At 36.7% G+C, this 20,091-nt stretch overlaps 1 pseudogene; it reads right to left on the bottom strand.

Moving 5' to 3' along the window:
• Window positions 1-63: 63 nt before the first annotated feature.
• On the bottom strand, window positions 64-3,044 carry LOC147960018 (uncharacterized; annotated as a pseudogene).
• Window positions 3,045-20,091: the final 17,047 nt, after the last annotated feature.

Raw genomic sequence — 20,091 nt, forward strand, 5'->3', positions numbered from 1 at the left:
AATAAAGTGTTTCAAATATCTAACATAACTTCATTTTGGCATGACTTGAAGATCATTAGATTTTTATAGCCAATCATCATCGCCATTGCCATAGCCATAGCCATCCTCATCTCCATAGTCGTCATATTCCCCATCGCCATAGTGATCATAGTGCTCATCACCATACAGATCACCCTCGCCATGGTTATCATATCCCCCATTGCCATAGTAGTCATCCTCATCATCATTTCCATGACTCGTACTGCCTCTAGTCCTACTTCACATTCCCTAAGTAATGACAAGACTAGTTGTTAGTATAATGTAGCTGAAATTTAAGTGACCTACATGGATCAAACTTAATTTTTCTAATTGACAGATTAGCTGCTAGCTACTATTTAACAGTATGGCTATCCATCAATATGATGCATATTCACCTTTTGATCCTTCACATGAAATTTTCAAAGGAAACATGAATCAGCAGGAACACATATTCCATACACATATTCCAAGTAGAGTGCATATATCTATACCCCATTGTCAATAGTGTTTACATTTCGCAGTCACATGACACAGCCCAATGAGTAAACTAACATACCACTATTGGCTTGTTTGGGCACATAGTAAACTAATTAATAATGGCATGTAGAAAAAGCATAAATTAGCAGCATGTGCCGCAAGGTGAAATAATCTTTGCATGTATATGTATTATAATTGAAATGCATATGTACAGAGGCTTTACCGAACATGGTTCAGCAATGCTTAGATAAAAAGGAAGAGTATTTGTAAGAAAAATATTCCAGATGGTTAGCCTAAATTCTTTCATGTCTACTAATTCGTTCCCTGCGACCTGAATAAGTTATACATGAATTACAAATAAACTATTGTTCATACTAGCATATGTTTGCCTATTAATGATTTTTGAATTAACATGGTTTAGTTTATCTAGTTTTTCACATAAGAAATGATAGAAAATTTAGATATGCAAGCAAACAAGGCATATGTACAGAGAAGCAAGCAAAGAAGGCATACGTACAGAGAAACAAGCATGACAATCATAGGCTATCAAGTGTGGTCTTCACTACATTTTTTTCTCATAGATGTGCAGATAAACTTGTTCTATCAACCATCAAGTATTTACATGCAGCAACAGTCATTTCTCTTGGGTGATATAATCCTTTAGAGGAATGCGCCAATATAGTTAACCATGCATTTCTTTTCTAAATCTGTAATTAAAATATATGAAGGATCTGCCTCTGCTCCTACTTTCCATGACCAAAAATCCTGCACCAGACTTGCACACGCAAATTCTTTCTTGATATATGGTCTAAATGTGCTAATACATATGCAAAGAGAAACACATAAATGGTGGAACAAGGAGAGGTCATCCCCAGACTTACGAGCACGACGACAATGAAGTAACCTTTTCGGTTTGGCATTGAGGCACATCACCTCGTCCCCTTTGAAAACCGCCTTCAGAATATGATGGAGACTATGTACCATACACAAAAAGAAACATTACTTAATGGTTCAATTTCTAAAAGCCTACCATTGAGATGGGTATAACTTACCAAGTCATCTGCTGTTGATTGCATTATGCCATCAAAGTCGACTCCCCCTTTCTCAGCCAAAGACTATAAACATCAACATGTCAGCACAAACCTATTCACCCAGACTCCAATTTACAAGAGAAGACAAGATTACCTGAACAACAAGCTCAATGCCTCGAAGACGCTTGATCTCCCACTTCAAATGTTTATTTTCTCTTTCTAGACGCTCCTCCTTAGCAGACTACACCTGCTGTGACGCCATCGCCCTTTTAGACTTAAACTTCGCCTTCTCTCCTTTGCTAAACAACTCATTAGCAATTCCCGGCCTGCCATGTGGCATTCTACCTACTGCTTCATAGATGAGTTGTCCATCTAAATCCGGATGCTCCTCTTCCCAATTTTCTCCATGGCCATTTTTGATTACCTTATCAAAATCCTCCTTTTCAAATTAAAAATTAATGGTAAACTGCAGTGTTATGCACATAGTTCACATGATGATTATAATGAACTAAGTTGCAATATTTTACTAACCTAACGAGCATCAGTTCTTTGAATGCATATCTTCTCTTCATCAGTCCCCCGATGCAATTTGTGTGTGTGAAGCCAAGCACCAGAAATTCCAGGGTCTTTCCGGGTTTTTAGTTTCTGCATTTCAAGAGTGTGACACACCATCCAATGTAAATGAAACTTCCTTATTCAAGAGTAAGCAGAAAGATGTTTCACGAAAATAGTACCAGAAATTGACATGTAGGGACAACATTTCTAGCACCACAGCAATGGAATACCGCGTCCCAATTAGCAAGTCTGTTCATCTTGTTGGTTAAAGATAACCCTCTAAATTCAGTACTACTCTAGTGCTCACATAGTAGATGCCAACCAACATCTGCACCAAAGTCAACTCTCTTTGCATAAATTAAAGCTTTCTTAGTTGGCCAGCGGTTACCATCATCATCCATTTCTGTTAGTTCTATAGGAAATTGTCCCTTCTTCCTTAATCTTTTGATGGCTGCCGCCTTTTCCTCATGTAGCATCCGTTTCACTTTCCTAGTTAAGTTCTCCTCCAAACCACCATCTGCCTTCTCTTGCTCCAATGGGTCACAATTGAAACGCCACAGCCAAAAACCTTCCCAAAACATTTTTTGTTAGTTACTAGTACATTTGTAGAAGTGATATATGCATAATCATCAAAGCTTCCAATACTTCATAGATAAACCAAGTAGATTTGTCATGGCTGTGACCAAAATAAAGAATTTTAACTACCACCCATCCACCAGTTTTAGACTTGTTATATCTGAATATAATATGTTCACCTCTGTATCGGAATTCTAAGTACTAGAAAAACTGATTCAAATTTCTCAAAGCATTTATAGAAACTATATATATGCATATACTTACCCAAAATTCATCCACTATTTTGGAAGTTGCTGTTCTTACTTCTGGACCAGGGGACCACTTGTAGTCCTCCCAACACAATACCGGTTTCTGGTCATTTTTTGGACCACCTAGCGGTGGGTACATCTGGCGCACTAAGGCACCTAGCACCGTTGATGGATCACGAGCGTTGTATGGGTGCCTTTACCATGCCCTGTTATAAATAAAGATCAAATGCAGTTAGCACATGAACATTGCTCCAACAAGTAAAGCAATTGGAAATTTAATACTTACATGCCAACGGGAACTATAAGTGGTCGGTCATCAATTTCCTCTAGTCTGAGACAGGCTGAAGTCCTAGTTCTTGGTGTTCTAGGCTTTTTAGCCTGTGCAGTTGACTAAGTTGATCCATTGTTTCCTACGGAGGCACTAGAAGAAGACCTATTCATCCTAGGCATTGAGACACGCCTATGATGAAAGCGGGTCATCCTATTTACATAGTGACAAATACATTCTTATTAGTTACGTAAAAATAACTAGTAAATGATTACCAAAGGCATGAAAGTAGAAGAAGAAAACAAAAAAAATATTATGTAACAACTAAACTAGAAATACTATCAACCATAATATATTGTTCAATAGTTGTGTCACTAAATCACTATATAATATGTATTACTACCAATAGTAAACATATTATATTATTCCCTAGTTGCGCCACTACATAATATTTGTTGGTACCAAGACAGAAAATGACAAGTGCAAAAGCTATAAATGTTCAATAATCATCATCGTCATATTCAGAGTCATGCTCTCTTGCATCATCCTCATCTTCGGTCTCATATGTCTCTTCTTGTCCTTCCTCTTCGGGTAAATCTTCTTCTTCCTCATCAGTACTCTCATCCAATTCATCTTTTGAAGATTCTTCTCCCTCATAATTATTGCCTTGATTTTCTATTACTTCAATTTCAGAGGGATCAAGCACCACATCATCTGACTCCTTTCTTGGCTCAGTAGATTCATCAACAAATTTGCCACCATCTATAGAAAAACTACCCAGCTAACCACCTTGCTGGAAATATTCATCTGTAGTAGATGGGTCATTTGTGCAGTCATCCAGGTTACTCAAGCTGCTACTTGGCTGAATAGTGTAAACAACCCTTCAATCATGAAGATCTCTCTTGGAGGATGCGTAATGCAAGTAATAAGCTTGTGTAGCTTAGTGAGCCATGGCATATGGTTCAAAATTACTTAGCCTTGAGGACCACTTTATCTCCACCAAACCTAATTTTGCATTTGGCTTCACACCTTTGATGGGATCAAACCAACAACATTTGAAGAGTACCATCTCAATTTTTCTACCAACTGTGAAGGATACTTTGATAATTTCCTCAATGACACCATAGCACTCAAGTTGTTCAGTCTCTGAGATGAAGGATGACAAACAAACCCCTGTGTTCACTATTTTCAACCTTCTACGTTTTTCCTCAGATATCTCTGATCTAAAGCGAAAGCCATTCACATCATAGGAGCTATAGGAATAGGCTCTAGAGCTGCATCTATTAGCTAAATTCCACAAGTCCTCATCAGAATTGGGATCTTCTTTACACTACAATGAAATGAAGAAAACTCACATTATGAAACATAGTAGTAGTTGAATGCATAGGATATAATGCTAACTAAAATGTGCTTACAGCAATCTCGAACTATTCCACAAATTCGGATGCCATCATTTCAAAATTCAATATCTACTATCATTACTACACTTGTATCACTTTTGTTACTTGCTACCTTGCTATTTTGTTACTTGCTACCTTGCTAGTTTGTGCTCACTTTTGTTACTTGTTGCCTTGCTATTTTTATTATTCTTATTACAAAATTCAATATCTACTATCATTACTACACTTGTATCACCATCTCTTCGCCAAACTAGTGCACCTATACAATTTACCATTGTATTTGGTGTGTCGGGGACACAAGGGACTTTTTATTATTTGGTTGCAGGGTTGTTTGAGAGAGACCATCTTCATCCTACGCCTCCCATGGATTGATAAACCTTAGCTCATCCACTTGAGAGAAAATTGCTACTGTCCTACAAAACTCCGCGCTTGGAGACCCAACACGACTCTACAAGAATAAAGTTGTGTAGTAGACATCAAGCTCTTTTCTGGCGCCTTTGCCGGCGAGGTGAGTGCTTGAAGGTATATCTTTAGATCTTGCAATTTAATATTTTAGTTTCTTGTTATATCACTAGTTTGGTTTATAAAAGAGAACTACAATAAAATGGAATTGAGGTTGCCTCATATTATTCGTCTTTACCATGTCTTTCTTGAAAATGATGGAAAGGAAAATTTTGCTCAATTGATAGAAGAAGAATTCGAAAAAATGGTTGGCATAAAATCTTTGAATGATGAGCATGATTGAAATGTTGCTACTATGAATTCTTTGAATATCCAAGATGTTAGTGATATGCAAAGCCATAAGCTTGGGGATGCTATGTTTGATGAAGATGATGTTTTTAGTCCCCCGAGTTTTGATGGGAAAATTTATTATGATGATGGCATGCCTCCTATTTATGATGATTACAATGATGAAAGTGGGTTTGGCAAAGTGTCAACTCTAGGTAATAATGATCCCACTATTTTGGAGGGTGTTAATCTTATTGTAATAATTATGAAAGTGGATTTGGAGAGGTCATAACTTTATTTAGTGATGATTCCACTATTTTGGAAGAGGTTTCAATTGACTATGATAAGAAAGTTCCTATCTATGATGATTATGATGATGGCATGTATGCTATAAATAATAATGATAACCATGAAACTTGTCATCATGATTTTAGTTTTCAATTGGATTATTCCAATCAAGTATCACATGATATTTATTTTGTTGAGTTTCCTCCCACTACTATTCATGAGAATAAATTTCCTTATGTGGAGAGTAATAAAATTTCTATGCTTGTGGATCATGAAAAGAATGCTTTATGGGATAGTTATATTGTTGAATTCATTCATGATGCTACTTAAAATTATTATGAGATAGGAACATGTGTTTTACATATCTCAATAATATCAAGTTTCTGTCTATGCGTTGAAAATTTCGAAGTTATGCTTCTTTTGCCTTCCCATATATGCTACTGGATTCTTGCTCCCATAAATTATTTGCTCACAAAATCCCTATGCATAGTAAGTGTGTAGACTTAAATGTGCTAGTTATATGCTTCATGATGCTCCCTTTATGTTTCAATTCTTATCTTTTATGTGAGCGTCATTGAAATCATCATGCCTAGCTAAAAGGCATTAAAGAAAAGCGCTTGTTGGGAGACAACCCAACATTTACCCCTATTTTTTTTGTGTATTCACATGATTAAGCTACTGTAGTAATCATGTTTTATAGCTTTTGTTTCAATAAAGTACCAAGTAAGGCCTTTGGGATAGTGTGGATGATAATTGACTTGATTCTATGCAAAAACAAAAACTTTTACTTCCAGTAAAAGAATTGTTTAAATTCACTAGAACATGATAAAATTCTAAATTTCTTTACATATGATTGATAGACCAATTGCTTACGTTGTACTAATTTTTCATAATTTTTGGAGTAACAGAAGTATGGTCATTGTCCACATCATTACAGATTGTTCTGTTTTTGACGGATTCTGTTTTCAATGCATAGTTTGCTTGTTTTCTAGTTTCTATTGCTTATATTGCTCAATATGAATTGTGGAAATGATAAGTTAAAGTAGGAATTGTGTGAGAACAATTACGAATCTTGTCTTTGATAGTATCAAAGTGAATGATCTGTCTTTATCATACCAACCTATCTCACGATGTTCCGTTAAGTTTTGTGTGATTGAAGTTTTCAAGTTTTGGGTGAGATGTCGATATGAGAAGAATAAGGAGTGGCAAGAACCTGAGCTTGGGGATTGCCAAGGCACCCCAGCATAGCATTCAAGTAAGATCCAAGAAACTAAGTTTGGGGATGGCCCGGAAGGCATCCCCTCTTTCGTCTCCAACATTAGCAGTAACCTCACTTGGAGCTATATTTGCATTCGTCACATGATATGAGTTTTGCTTGGAGATATATTTTCTTTTGTTTGTATTTGCTTGTTGTTATTTAGAATAATGTTTTGTATCTATTACCTCAATAAAAATGTCAAGTATAGCCTTTGCCATGCTTATTTTGCAAGTCTATATGTTGCTGTTTGAAAACAGAACATTGCATGCTAGTTTGTGAATTATTGAGAAAAGTTAGAATGTGATAGAACTTTGTTTTTTTTAAAATAAGCTATGAAATTTTTCTACAATATGGTAAATTTTCAGAATTTTTGGATTTAAAGAAGTATGAATCTTCTTGCATGCCTTACAGATTGTCCTGTTTTGGCAGATTGTTGTTATGTTTGCATTGTTTGCTTGTTTAATGGTTCTATTTGAGGATAGGAGTATTAAATATGCAGAGGCATTTAGTATGCAATGTTAAATTATAATTTTAGTGATTTTCTACAGTAGAGAATGATAAGGTTATTGCATTGATTTATACTAACTTTTCTCACGAGTTCTTGTTGAGTTCTGTGTGGATGAAGTTTTCAAGATTTAGGGAAACCACGATATAAAAGGAATTAAGGACACACAAAAGCTCAAGATTGGGGATGCCCAAGGCATCCCAAGATAATATTTCAAGAAGTCTCAAGTATCTAAGCTTGGGGATGCCCCGGTAGGCATCCCACCTTTCTTCATCACAATTATCAGTTAGTCTTGGTTGAGCCTAAGTTTTTGCTTCTTCACATGATGTGTGCTATTCTTGGAATTCCATTTTATTTTATTTTGTTTTGCTTGTTGTTTTAATAAAATACTTAGATCTGAAATTTTTATATGATAGAGAGTCCTCAAATAGCTACCCATTTACTTAACTACTCGTTTGAACTTCACTTATATCTTTTTGGAGTAGTTGGTCGAACACTCTCATTCTTAACTTATATTAATTTGAGAGTTGATACTAGTGATGTCAATTTGCACAAGCTTTGAAATTGGTCCTAATATGATGAATATCCAAGAAGGATATAATAAAAACTTTCATATAGATCATTGGATATGATAAGTTTGAATCCTTGCAATAGTTTTGCGATATGGAGATAATAATATGTGAGTCATGTTGGTGAGTAATTATGATTTAGTAAGAATATTGGGGTTAAGATTTGTGATTCCCTAAGCATGAAAGTCAATAGTTATGCAATGAAGTTACTAAATACTTGTGGTGCATTATTTGGTGTTCATTATGTTTAATGCTCGTTTATGATCATTTTAGTTTCTTGGTTGGTTGCTTCTCTATCTATTTGCTAGCCTTTCCTTGTACTAAGCGAGAATGTTGCTTGTGCATCCAAAATCCTAAAGCAAGTTGTGCCAAATGAGTCCACCATATCTACCTATATGCGGTATTTCCATGTCGTTCCAAGTAAATTTGCATTTGCGAACTCTGATTTTCAAAATGAATTTCCTTTTTGTGTGCCCGTACCGCTCATGAAGCGACAGGGGGTGGCCGATATTTTCCATGCTAGGCATGTTATTCTCAAGATGAGTGTTTATTCACTTGTCATTGCACGAGAGTGTGGCCAGTAATAGGGATGCCTAGTCCCGAAATGAAAAGAAATTTACTTTATGTTGTCAAACAATAAATTCCTCGGAAAGTGTTGGTACGGAAGGCACCCGTGGATAAGGCTAGCCATGGATTGTGAAAGAATGGGGGAAAAGGAATAAACTTTATTTTATGTTTGGGAACCGCCTATGATTTACCTAGCATGGGAAGTATTGGGAGTTCTTGGTCATTTTCCCTGACAGGAAAAGCATGCCTCTCAAAAAACATTATCTCTCAATTTAAGCTTTGAGCTCTAGCACCGCTAGAAATCTCTACTCCCCACTGCGAAGGGCCTATCTATTTACCTTTATGCAATTTTTATTTTTATTTTGAGTCTCCATCTTCTCTTATAAAGCACCAACTAGGGAACACTAGTGTCATACTTAGCTAATATTTGAGTGTGTTTCATGAATGGATCAATGATTGAGCATAATGGGCTGGGGATAGCTTTATTTAGCATTGATATTTTGAAAGACATGGTTGCTTATTGATATGCTTGAGTATTGATGTTCTCATGTCAAATTATAGACTATTGCTTTGAATCATTGAAGTCCAAATGTCCATGCTATAAAAGAAAATAGTATATATATATATATGAGGAATATGATAGGTAGGATTCCACATAAAAAAATTCCATTTTCAATTGCTACTTTATCATGACGAGTATTATGAGAAAGAGTTGTTGTTATGATGCTAGGAAAAGTGATTGAAATTATCATTGAACAAACTTATGCACTATTCTAGCATTCACACTTCAAAAATTATTTCTTTATCATTTACCTACTCGAGGATGAGTAGGAATTAAGCTTGGGGAAGCTGATACGTCTCAACGTAACTATAATTTATGAAGTATTCATGCCATGTTTACAACAATTTTATATGGTTTTGGTATAATTTGAATGGAACTAACACGGACTGGCGTTGTTTTCAGCAGAACTATAGTGGTGTTCTTTTTTGTGCAGAAATAGAAGTTGTAGGAATTGGACAAAACTTTTTCATGATTTTTTTGGAAGAAAAGAAAAATACTGGAGTAGATAACCACCGGAGGGGGCCCCTACTACCCACAAGGCAGCAGGGCACGCCACCCCCCTCCTGGCATGCCCTGGTGGGTAGTGGGCCCCTTGAGGCCCATCTTGGCATGAAACCGATGCCAAAAATCGTATATATTCAGAAATCCCCGAAATTTACCCTAGATGAGAATTTCCACTGCCGCAAGCCTCTATAGCCACGAAAAACCAATCTGCTAGACCCTGTTCCCGCACCCTGTCGAAGGGAAAATTCATCACCGAAGGCCATCTTCATCATCCCGGCGGCCACCATGATGAGGAGGGAGTACTCCACCCTCGGGGTTGAGGGTTTGTACTAGTAGATATGTGTTTGATCTCTCTCTCTCTCTCGTGTTCTTGATTTGGCACGATCTTGATGTATCACGAGCTTTGTTAATATAGTTGGATGATATGGTGTTTCTCCCTCTCTATCTTGTTGTGATGAATTGAGTGTTCCCTTTGAGATTTCGTTATTATCAGATTGAATACAATTATGTATTTGAGAGCACTTGATGTATGTCTTGCTATGAATACCCATGGTGACAATGGGGTATCATATTGATTCACTTAATATATGCTTTGGCACTCAACTCGCAGATTCCGGAGGTGACATTGGGGTAATATATGCATAGGGGTTGATGCATGTTTCCGTCTTTGTTTCTCCGGTAGAAATCTTGGGGCACTCTTTGAAGTTCTTTGTGTTGGATTGAGTATTATGAATCTAAAATTGTTTGATGCATATCGTATAATCAAGTCACGGAGTTGGTGACATTGGAGTATCTAGGTGACATTAGAGTTGGTTGATGTGTCTCATATGGTGTTATTTTAGTACGAACTCTTGGATAGATCGACCGGAAAGGATAACTTTGTGTTATTTTAGTACGAACTCTTGGATAGATCGACCGGAAAGGATAACTTTGAGGTGGTTTTGTACCCTACAAACAATTTCATCTTATGTTCTCCGCTAGATAATATCTTTGGAGTGATTGTTCATCGCACATTGAGGGATGGTTATATGATCCAATTATATTAGCATTGTTGGGAGATTGCACTAGCGAAAGTACGGATCCTAGGCCTCATTTTTAAGCATTGCAATACCGTTTGTGCTCACTTTTGTTACTTGCTACCTTGCTATTTTTTATTGTTATTAGAAAAATCAATATCTACTATCATTACTACACTTGTATCATCATCTCTTCGCCGAACTAGTGCACCTATACAATTTAACATTGTATTTGGTGTGTTGGAGAGACAAGAGACTTTTTATTATTTGGTTGCAGGGTTCTTTGAGAGAGACCATCTTCACCGTACGCCTCCCATGGATTGGTAAACCTTAGGTCATTCACTTGAGGGAAAATTGCTACTGTCCTACAAAACTCTGTGCTTGGAGGCCCAACACGAGTCTACAAGAATAAAGTTGCGTAGTAGACATCAAGCTCTTTTCTGGCCCCATTACCGAGGAGGTGAGTGCTTGAAGGTATATTTTTAGATCTTCCAATTGTATATTTTGGTTTCTTGTTATATCACTAGTTTGGTTTATTAAAGAAAACTACAAAAAATGGAATTGAGGTTGCCTCATATTGTTCATATTTATCATGTCTTTCTTGAAAATAAAGGAAATGAAAATTTTGCTCAATTGATAGAAGAAGAATTCAATAAAATGTTTGGCATAAATTCTTCGAATGATAAGCATGATTGCAATGTTGCTAGTATGAATTCTTTGAATATACATGATGCTAGTGATATGCAAAGCCATAAGCTTGGGGATGATATGTTTGATGAAGATGATATTTTTAGTCCCCCGAGTTTTTATGAGCAAATTTATTATGATGATTGCATGCCTCCTATTTATGATGATTACAATGATGAAAGTGGGTTTGGAAGAGTGTCAACTCTAGGTAATGATGATCCCACTATTTTGGAGGGTGTTGATTCTTATTGTAATAATTATGAAAGTGGATCGGAGGGTTCATAACTTTATTTAGTGATGAGTCCACTATTTTGGAAGAGGTTTCAATTGACTATGATAAAAAAATTCCTATTTATGATGATTATGGTGATGGCATGTATGCTATAAAGAATAATGATAACCATGGAACTTGTCATCATGATTTTAGTTTTAAATTGGATTATGCCAATCAAGTATCACATTATAGCTATTTTGTTGAGTTTGCTCCCACTACTATTCATGAGAATAAATTTGCTTATGTGGAGAGTAATAAAATTTCTATGCTTGTGGATCATGAAAGGAATGCTTTTTGTGATAGTTATATTGTTGAATTCATTCATGATGCTACTGAAAATTATTATGAGAGAGGAACATATTGATACGTCTCCAACGTATCTATAATTTTTTATTGTTCCATGCTATTATATTATCTGTTTTGGATGTTTTATATGCATTAATACGCTATTTTATATTATTCTTGGGACTAACCTATTAACCTAGAGCCCAGTGCCAGTTTTTCCTTGTTTTTTAACTTCATGGAAAAGGAATACCAAACAGAGTCCAAACGTAATAAAACCTTCGTGATGATTTTTCTTGGACCAGAAGACACCCCGAGACTTGAAGATCAAGTAAGAAGAGCCACAAGGCGGTGATAAGGGGGGAGGGCGCGCCCCCTACCTTGTGGGCCCCCTGTGACTTGCCTGGCCTAATTCTGCCTCCTATATATTCACATATTCCCAAACCACTAGAAGCATCCACGAAAATAATTTTCCACCACCGCAACCTTCTGTTCCCATGAGATCCCATCTAGTGGCATTTTCCAGCATCCTGCCGGAGGGGGATTCGATCACGGAGGGCATCTACATCAACTCAGATTATATATGAATATTATTTGAATCTTCTTTGAATTCTTATATGCATGATTTGATATCTTTGTTATTCTCTTCAAACTATCAGTTTAGTTTGGCCAACTAGATTGGTTTTTCTTACAATGGGAGAAGTGCTTAGCTTTGGGTTCAATCTTGCGGTGTCCTCTCCTAGTGATAGTAGGGGCAGCGAGGCACATATTGTATTGTATTGTATTGTTGCCATAGAGGATAAAAAGATGGGGTTTACATCATATTGCTTGAGTTTATTTCTCTACATCATGTCATCTTACTTAAAGCATTACTCTGCTCTTCATGAACTTATTACTCCAGATGAAGGCAGGAGTCGGTCGATGTGTGGAGTAATAGTAGTAGATACAGGCAGGAGTCGGTCTACTTGACACGGACGTGATGCCTATATTTCATAATAATTGCCTTGGATATCGTCATAACTTTGCGCTTTTCTATCAATTGCTCGACGACAATTTGTTCACCCACCATATTATTTGCTATCTTGAGAGAAGCCTCTAGTGAAACCTATGTCCCCTGGGTCTATTTTCCATCATATAAGTTTCTGATCTACTATTTTGCAATCTTTTACTTTCCGATCTATAAACCAAAAACCTCAAAAATATTTGCTTTATCTTTTGTTTAGTTTTATCTATCACTATCAGATCTCACTTTTGTAAGTGACCGTGAAGGGATTGACAACCCCTTTACTATGTTGGGTGTAAGTGTTTGATTGTTTGTACAGGTATTCGTGATTTGTGCATTGTCTCCTACTAGATTGATACCTTGGTTCTCTAACTGAGGGAAATACTTATCTCTAATTTGTTGCATCACCCTTTCCTCTTCATGGGAAAAACCAATGCAAGCTCAAGAAGTAGGAGGAAGAATTTCTGGTGCCGTTGCCGGGAAGATCTACACCAAGTCAAGCCTACCAAGTACCCATCATAAACTCTCATCTCTTGCATTACATTATTTGCCATTTGCCTCTCGTTTTCCTCCCCCCACTTCTAAAACGATTTTTGGAAATATTTGTCTTTTTATTCGCCCTTCTTTAGTTCGCTTTCTCGTTTGCTATCTTTGCTTGTGTTGCCATGTGCCATCTATTTGCTTGCATCTTCGCTTCCTAAAAATCTATTGATATGGATCCTCATCCGCTTGCTAATCTTTTTAAGAGATCCAATTATGATGAACCAACTGCTAGTGAGTTGAGTGCACTATATTATCTTTATGAGGTTTTTCTTGAAATTCGTGAATCTGAAAATTGTGATGAAGTGTTGAAAGAAGAAATTTATGAAGTGATTCACGATAGCTCCTTGAATAAAAAGCATGATTGCAATGATATTATTATAAATTCTATTGATGTCAATTGTGTTAATGATATGCGAAACCCTAAGCTTGGGGATAATAGTTTTGCTATGTCCACTACTTGTTGCAATGATCATGATGAATATGATTGCAATAATATTGAAAGTGGGTTTGGTAGAGTGTCAACTTTAAGTAAAAGTAATCCCACTATTTTGGAAGAATGTCAACTTTGCATGTATGTGGATCATGAGGAGAATATTTTATGTGATAGTTATATTGTTGAATTTGAATATGATCCCACATTTAATTATTATGAGAGAGGAAAATATGGTTGTAGAAATTTCCGTGTTACAAAATTTTCTCTCGTTATGTTGAGATTGCTATTGTTTCTTTCTTCTTCCTTGCATATGGTAGTTTTTGCTTGTCTTGATAATTTGTTTGCTTATAAAATCCCTAGGCATAGGAAGCATGTTAGATTTAAACTTGTATGTCACATGTTTTATGATTCTCTCTTTGTGTTTCAATTGCTATGTTTCATGTGAGCATCATTAAAATTATTAATGCCTAGCTAAAAGGCTTTAAACAGAAGCGCTTGTTGGGAGACAACCCAATATTTTTCTTTTCTGTTTTTGAACAAATAATTCATCTAGCCTCTGGTTAGATGTGGCTTTGTGTTTTAATTAGTGTTTGTGCCAAGTAAGACCTTTAGGATGGCTTACAGTGCTAGTTGTTTTGATCTTGCTAAAAAACAGAAACTTTTGCACTCAGGAAAACAATTCTAATTTTTAACAGAAGAATGATAAAATACTGATTCTTCTTGCAGAAGATCGATACACAAATTGCCAAGATTTTTCTAGTTTTTCAGAATTTTTGGAGTTACAGAAGTATTCGAGAGATACAAATTACTACAGACTGTTCTGTTTTTGACAGATTCTGTTTTCTATGTGTTGTTTGCTTACATTGATGAATCTATGTGTAGTATCAGGGGGTATGAATGATGCAAAAGTTGGAATATAGTAGATATTAGACCAATATAAATAAATAATGAGTTCACAACGGTACCAAAAGTGGTGATTTGTTTTCTTATACTAACGGAGCTTATGAGATTTTCTGTTGAGTTTTGTGTTGTGAAGTTTTCAACTTTTGGGTAAGGATTTGATGGGAACGGCGGTGGCAATTTTGAGCTAGGCAATTTTGCTCTAGGGCTTCACTTATATATTTTGAGAGGACGGCGGTGGCTTTATTTTGTAGAAATTATTGAACTCTCATGCTTCACTTATATTATTTTGAGAGTCTATTTGTAAACAGCAAGGTAATTTTCTTTGGTTATGAATTTAGTCCTAATATGATAGGCATCCAGGAGGGATATAATAAAAACTTTCATATCAAGTGCATTGAATACTATGAGAAGTTTGATTCCTTATGATTGTTTGAGATATAAATATGGTGATATTAGAGTCATGCTAGTGAGTAATTTTGGATTGTATAAATACTTGTGTTAAAGTTTGTGATTCCTGTAGCATGCACGTATGGTGAACCGTTATGTGATGAAGTCGGAGCATGATTTATTTATTGATTGCCTTCCTTATGAGTGGCGGTAGGGGACGAGCAATGGTCTTTTCCTACCAATCTATCCCCCTAGGAGCATGCACATATTACTTTGTTTCGTTAACTAATATACTTTTGCAATAAGTATGTCAGTTATTTATGACTAATGTTGAGTCCATGGATTATACGCACTCTCACCCTTCCACCATTGCTAGCCTCTCTAGTGTGCTATGCAACTTTCACCGGTACCATACACCCACCATATACCTTCCTCAAAACAGCCACCATACCTATCTATTATGGCATTTCCATAGCCATTCTGAGATATATTGCCATGCAACTTTCTACTGTTCCATGTTATTATGACACATTCCATCATTGTCATATTGCTTTGCAAGATCATGTAGTTGACATCGTATTTGTGGCAAAGCCACCTTTCTTACATGTCACTCTTGAGTCATTGCACATCCGGTACACCACCGAAGGAATTCATATAGAGTCATATTTTGTTCTAGTATCGAGTTGTAATTCTTGAGTTGTAAGTAAATAAAAGTGTGATGCTCATCATTATTTAAGCATTGTCCCGTGTGAGGAAAGGATGATGGAAGCTATGATTCTCCCACAAGTCGGGATGAGTCTCCGGATTTTACAAAAAATAAAAGAGGCCAAAGAAGCCCACCAAAAAAGAGAAAAAATGAGAGAAAAAGAGAGAAGGGCAATGTTACTATTCTTTTTCCACACTTGTTCTTCAACATAGCACCATGATATTCATGATAGAGAGTCTCCTATGTTGTCACTTTCATATACTAGTGGGAAATTTTCATTATAGAACTTGGCTTGTATATTCCAACGACAGGCTTCCACAAATTGCCTTAGGTCTTCATGAGCAAGCAAGTTGGATGCACACCCACTTAGTTTTCTTTTGAGCTTTCATACACTTATAGCTCTAGTGCATCTGTTGCATGGCAATCCCTACTCACTCACATTGATATCTATTGATGGGCATCTCCATAGACCGTTGATACGCCTAGTTGATATGGGACTATCTCCCTCTTTTTTGTCATCTCCACAACCACCATATTCTATTCCACCTATAGTGATATGTCCATGGCTCACCCTCATGTATTGTGTGAAAGTTGAAAAAGTTTGAGAACACCAAAAGTATGAAACAATTGCTTGGCTTGTCATCAGGTTTGTGGATAATTTGAATATTTTGTGTGATGAAGATGGAGCATAGCCATACTATATGATTTTGTAGGGATAAGTTTTCTTTAGCCATGTTATTTTGAGAAGACATAATTGCCTTGTCAGTATGCTTGAAGTATTATTTGTTTTATGTCAATATTAAACTGTTTTTTGAATCTTATGGATCTAAACATTCATGCCACAATAAAGAAAATTACAGGGATAAATATGTTAGGTTGCATTCCACATCAAAAATTCTATTTTTATCATTTACCTACTCGAGGACGAGCAGGAATTAATCTTGGGGATGATTCATACGTCTCCAACGTATCTATAATTTTTTATTGTTCCATGCTATTATATTATCTGTTTTGGATGTTTTACATGCATTAATATCTGTCCCAGTGCCAGTTTTTGTATTTTCCTTGTTTTTTAGCTTCACGGAAAAGGAATACCAAACGGAGTCCAAATGGAATAAAACCTTCGCGATGATTTTTCTTGGACTAGAAGACACCCTGGGGACTTCAAGATCAAGTCAGAAGAGCCACGAGGCGGCGACAAGTGGGGAGGACGCGCCCAGGGGGTAGGGCGCACCCCCTACCTTGTGGGCCCCTCGTGACTCCCCTGACCTAATTCTGCCACCTATATATTCACATATATTCCCAACCCACCAGAAGTATCCATGAAAACACTTTTCCACCGCCGCAACCTTTTGTTCCCGTGAGATCCCATCTAGGGGCCTTTTCTGGCATCCTACCAGAGGGGGATTCGATGACGGGGGGCATCTACATCAACTCCATTTCCCTTCCGATGAAGCGTGAGTAGTTTACCTCAGACCTACGGGTCCATAGCTAGTAGCTAGATGGCTTCTTCTCTCTCTTTGATTCTCAATATAATGTTCTCCTCAACGTTCTTGGAGATCTATCCGATGTAATCTTCTTTTGCGGTATGTTTGTCGAGATCCGATGAATTGTGGATTTATGATCAAATTATCTATGAATATTATTTGAATCTTCACTCAATTCTTACATGCATGATTTGACATCTTTGTAATTCTCTTGGAACTACCGATTTAGGTTGGCCAACTAGATTGGTTTTTCTTGCAATGGGAGATGTGCTTAGCTTTGGTTCAATCTTGCGGTGTCCTCTCCCATTAATAGTACGGGCAGTGAGGCTCGTATTGTATTGTTGCCATCGAGGATAAAAATATGGGGTTTACATCATATTGCTTTAGTTTATTCCTCTACATCATGTCATCTTACTTAAAGTGTTCATCTATTCTTCATGAACTTAATACTCTAGATGCAGGCAGGAGTCGGTCGATGTGTGGAGTAATAGTAGTAGATGCAGGCAGGAGTCGGTCTACTTGACACGGACATGATGCCTATATTTCATAGTCATTGCCTTGGATATCGTCATAACTTTGCGCTTTTCTATCAATTGCTCGACAGTAATTTTTTCACCCACCATATTATTTGCTATCTTGAGAGAAGCCTCTAGTGAAACCTATGGCCCCGAGGTCTATTTTCCATCATATAAGTTTCAGATCTACTATTTTGCAATCTTTTACTTTCCGATCTATAAACCAAACCCCCCCCCCCCAAAATATTTACTTTATCTTTTGTTTAGTTTTATCTATCTCTATCAGATCTCACTTTTGCAAGTGATCGTGAAGGGATTGACAACCCCTTTATTTTGTTGGGTCCAAGTGTTTGATTGTTTGTGCAGGTATTGGTGATTTGTGTGTTGTCTCCTACTGGATTGGTACCTTGGTTCTCTAACTGTGGGAAATACTTATCTCTACTTTGTTGAATCACCCTTTCCTCTTCAAGGGAAAAACCAACGCAAACTCAAGAAGTAGCACATATGCTTTTACATATCTCAATAATATCAAGTTTCCTCTCTATGTGCTGAAACTTTTGAAATTATGCTTGTTTTGCCTTCCTATACTAGTTGATTCTTGCTCTTATGAATTATTTTCTCACAAAATCCCTATGCAGAGGAAGTGGGTTAGACTTAAATGTGCTAGTAATATGCTTCATGATGCTCCCGTTATGTTTCAATTCTTATGTTTTATGCGGGCATCATTGAAATCATCATACTTAGCTATAAAGGCATTAAAGAAAAGCTCTTGTTGGAGACAACCCAACATTTACCACTACTGTTTTTGTGTGTTCACATGATTAAGCTACCGTAGTAATATTGTTCTATAGCTTTTGTTTCAATAAAGTACCAAGTAAGGCCTTTGGGATAGTGTGGATGATAATTGACTTGATTTTGTGCAGAAACAGGAAGTTTTGCTTCCAGTAACATAATTGTTTAAATTCACTGGAATGTGATAAAATTCTAAATTTCTTTAAAGATGATTGATATAATAATTGCTTACATTGTCCTAATTGTTCAGAATTTTTTGAGTAACAGAAGTATGGTCATTGTCCATATCATTACAAACTATTCTGTTTTTGACAGATTCTGTTTTCAATGCATAGTTTGCTTGTTTTATAGTTTCCATGGCTTATATTTCTCAATATAAATTGTGGAAATGATAAGGTACAATAGGAATTCTGTGAGAACAATTATGAATCTTATCTTTGACAGTACCAAAGTGAATGACCTGTCTTTATCATACTAACCTATCTCACGAAGTTCCGTTAAGTTTTGTGTGAATGAAGTTTTGGGTGAGATGTCGATATGAGAAGAATAAGGAGTGGCAAGAACCTAAGCTTGGGGATGCCCAAGGCACCCCAAGGTAATATTAAAGGAAGATCCAAGCAACTAAGCTTGGGCATCTAATTGATGCCCCGGAACCTAAGCTTGCGGATGCCCAAGGTTCCGTTAAGTCTTGCTTCACTTAAATTTATTTGAGAGCTTGTTATTAGCAATGGTAATTTGCTTAAGATATTAAATTGGTCCCAAATGATAGATATTCAAGAGGGATATGATAAAAACTTTCATGAAGATCATTGGATATTAAAACCTGATTCCTTACAATAGTTTTTGCGATATGGAGATAGTGATATGTGAGTCATGTTGGTGAGTAGTTGTGCTTTAGTTAGAATATTGGTGTTATTGTGATTCCCTATGTGTGACACCCCTTCAATCATACACTAATCATACACGCAAATGTGTACAATCAAGATCAGAGACTCACAGGAAGATATCACAACACAACTCTAGACACAAATTAAAATAATACAAGCTTTATATTACAAGCCAGGGGCCTCGAGGGCTCGAATACATAGCTTGATTCAGAAGAGTCAGCGGAAGCAACAATATCAGAGTACAGACATAAGTTAAACAAGGATGTCTTAATAAGGCAAGCACAAACATCAACGATCGAAGAGGCAAGGCCTCTTGTCTGGGACCTCCTAACTACTCCTGGTCTTCGGCGGTCTCCACGTAGAAGTAGGCATCCTCGGGGTAGAAGTAGCCGTCGGTGGTGGCATCTGGCTCCTGGGATCCACCAACTGGTTGCAACAACCGGAAAGAAGAAAGAAGGGGGAAAAGGGCTAGCAAAGCAACCATGAATACTCATACAAAGTACTCGCGAGCATCAAATCTATACTAAGTATGCATTGGTATCAAATGGAAGGGTTATATCTGCGGACTGAACTGCAGAATGCCAGAATAGAGGGAAGGCATAGCCTATCAAAGACTAGCAT

Source organism: Triticum urartu, chromosome 7A (assembly GCF_056163025.1).
Source record: "Triticum urartu cultivar PI428250 chromosome 7A, HENAU_Tu73, whole genome shotgun sequence".
Lineage (NCBI taxonomy): Eukaryota > Viridiplantae > Streptophyta > Magnoliopsida > Poales > Poaceae > Triticum > Triticum urartu.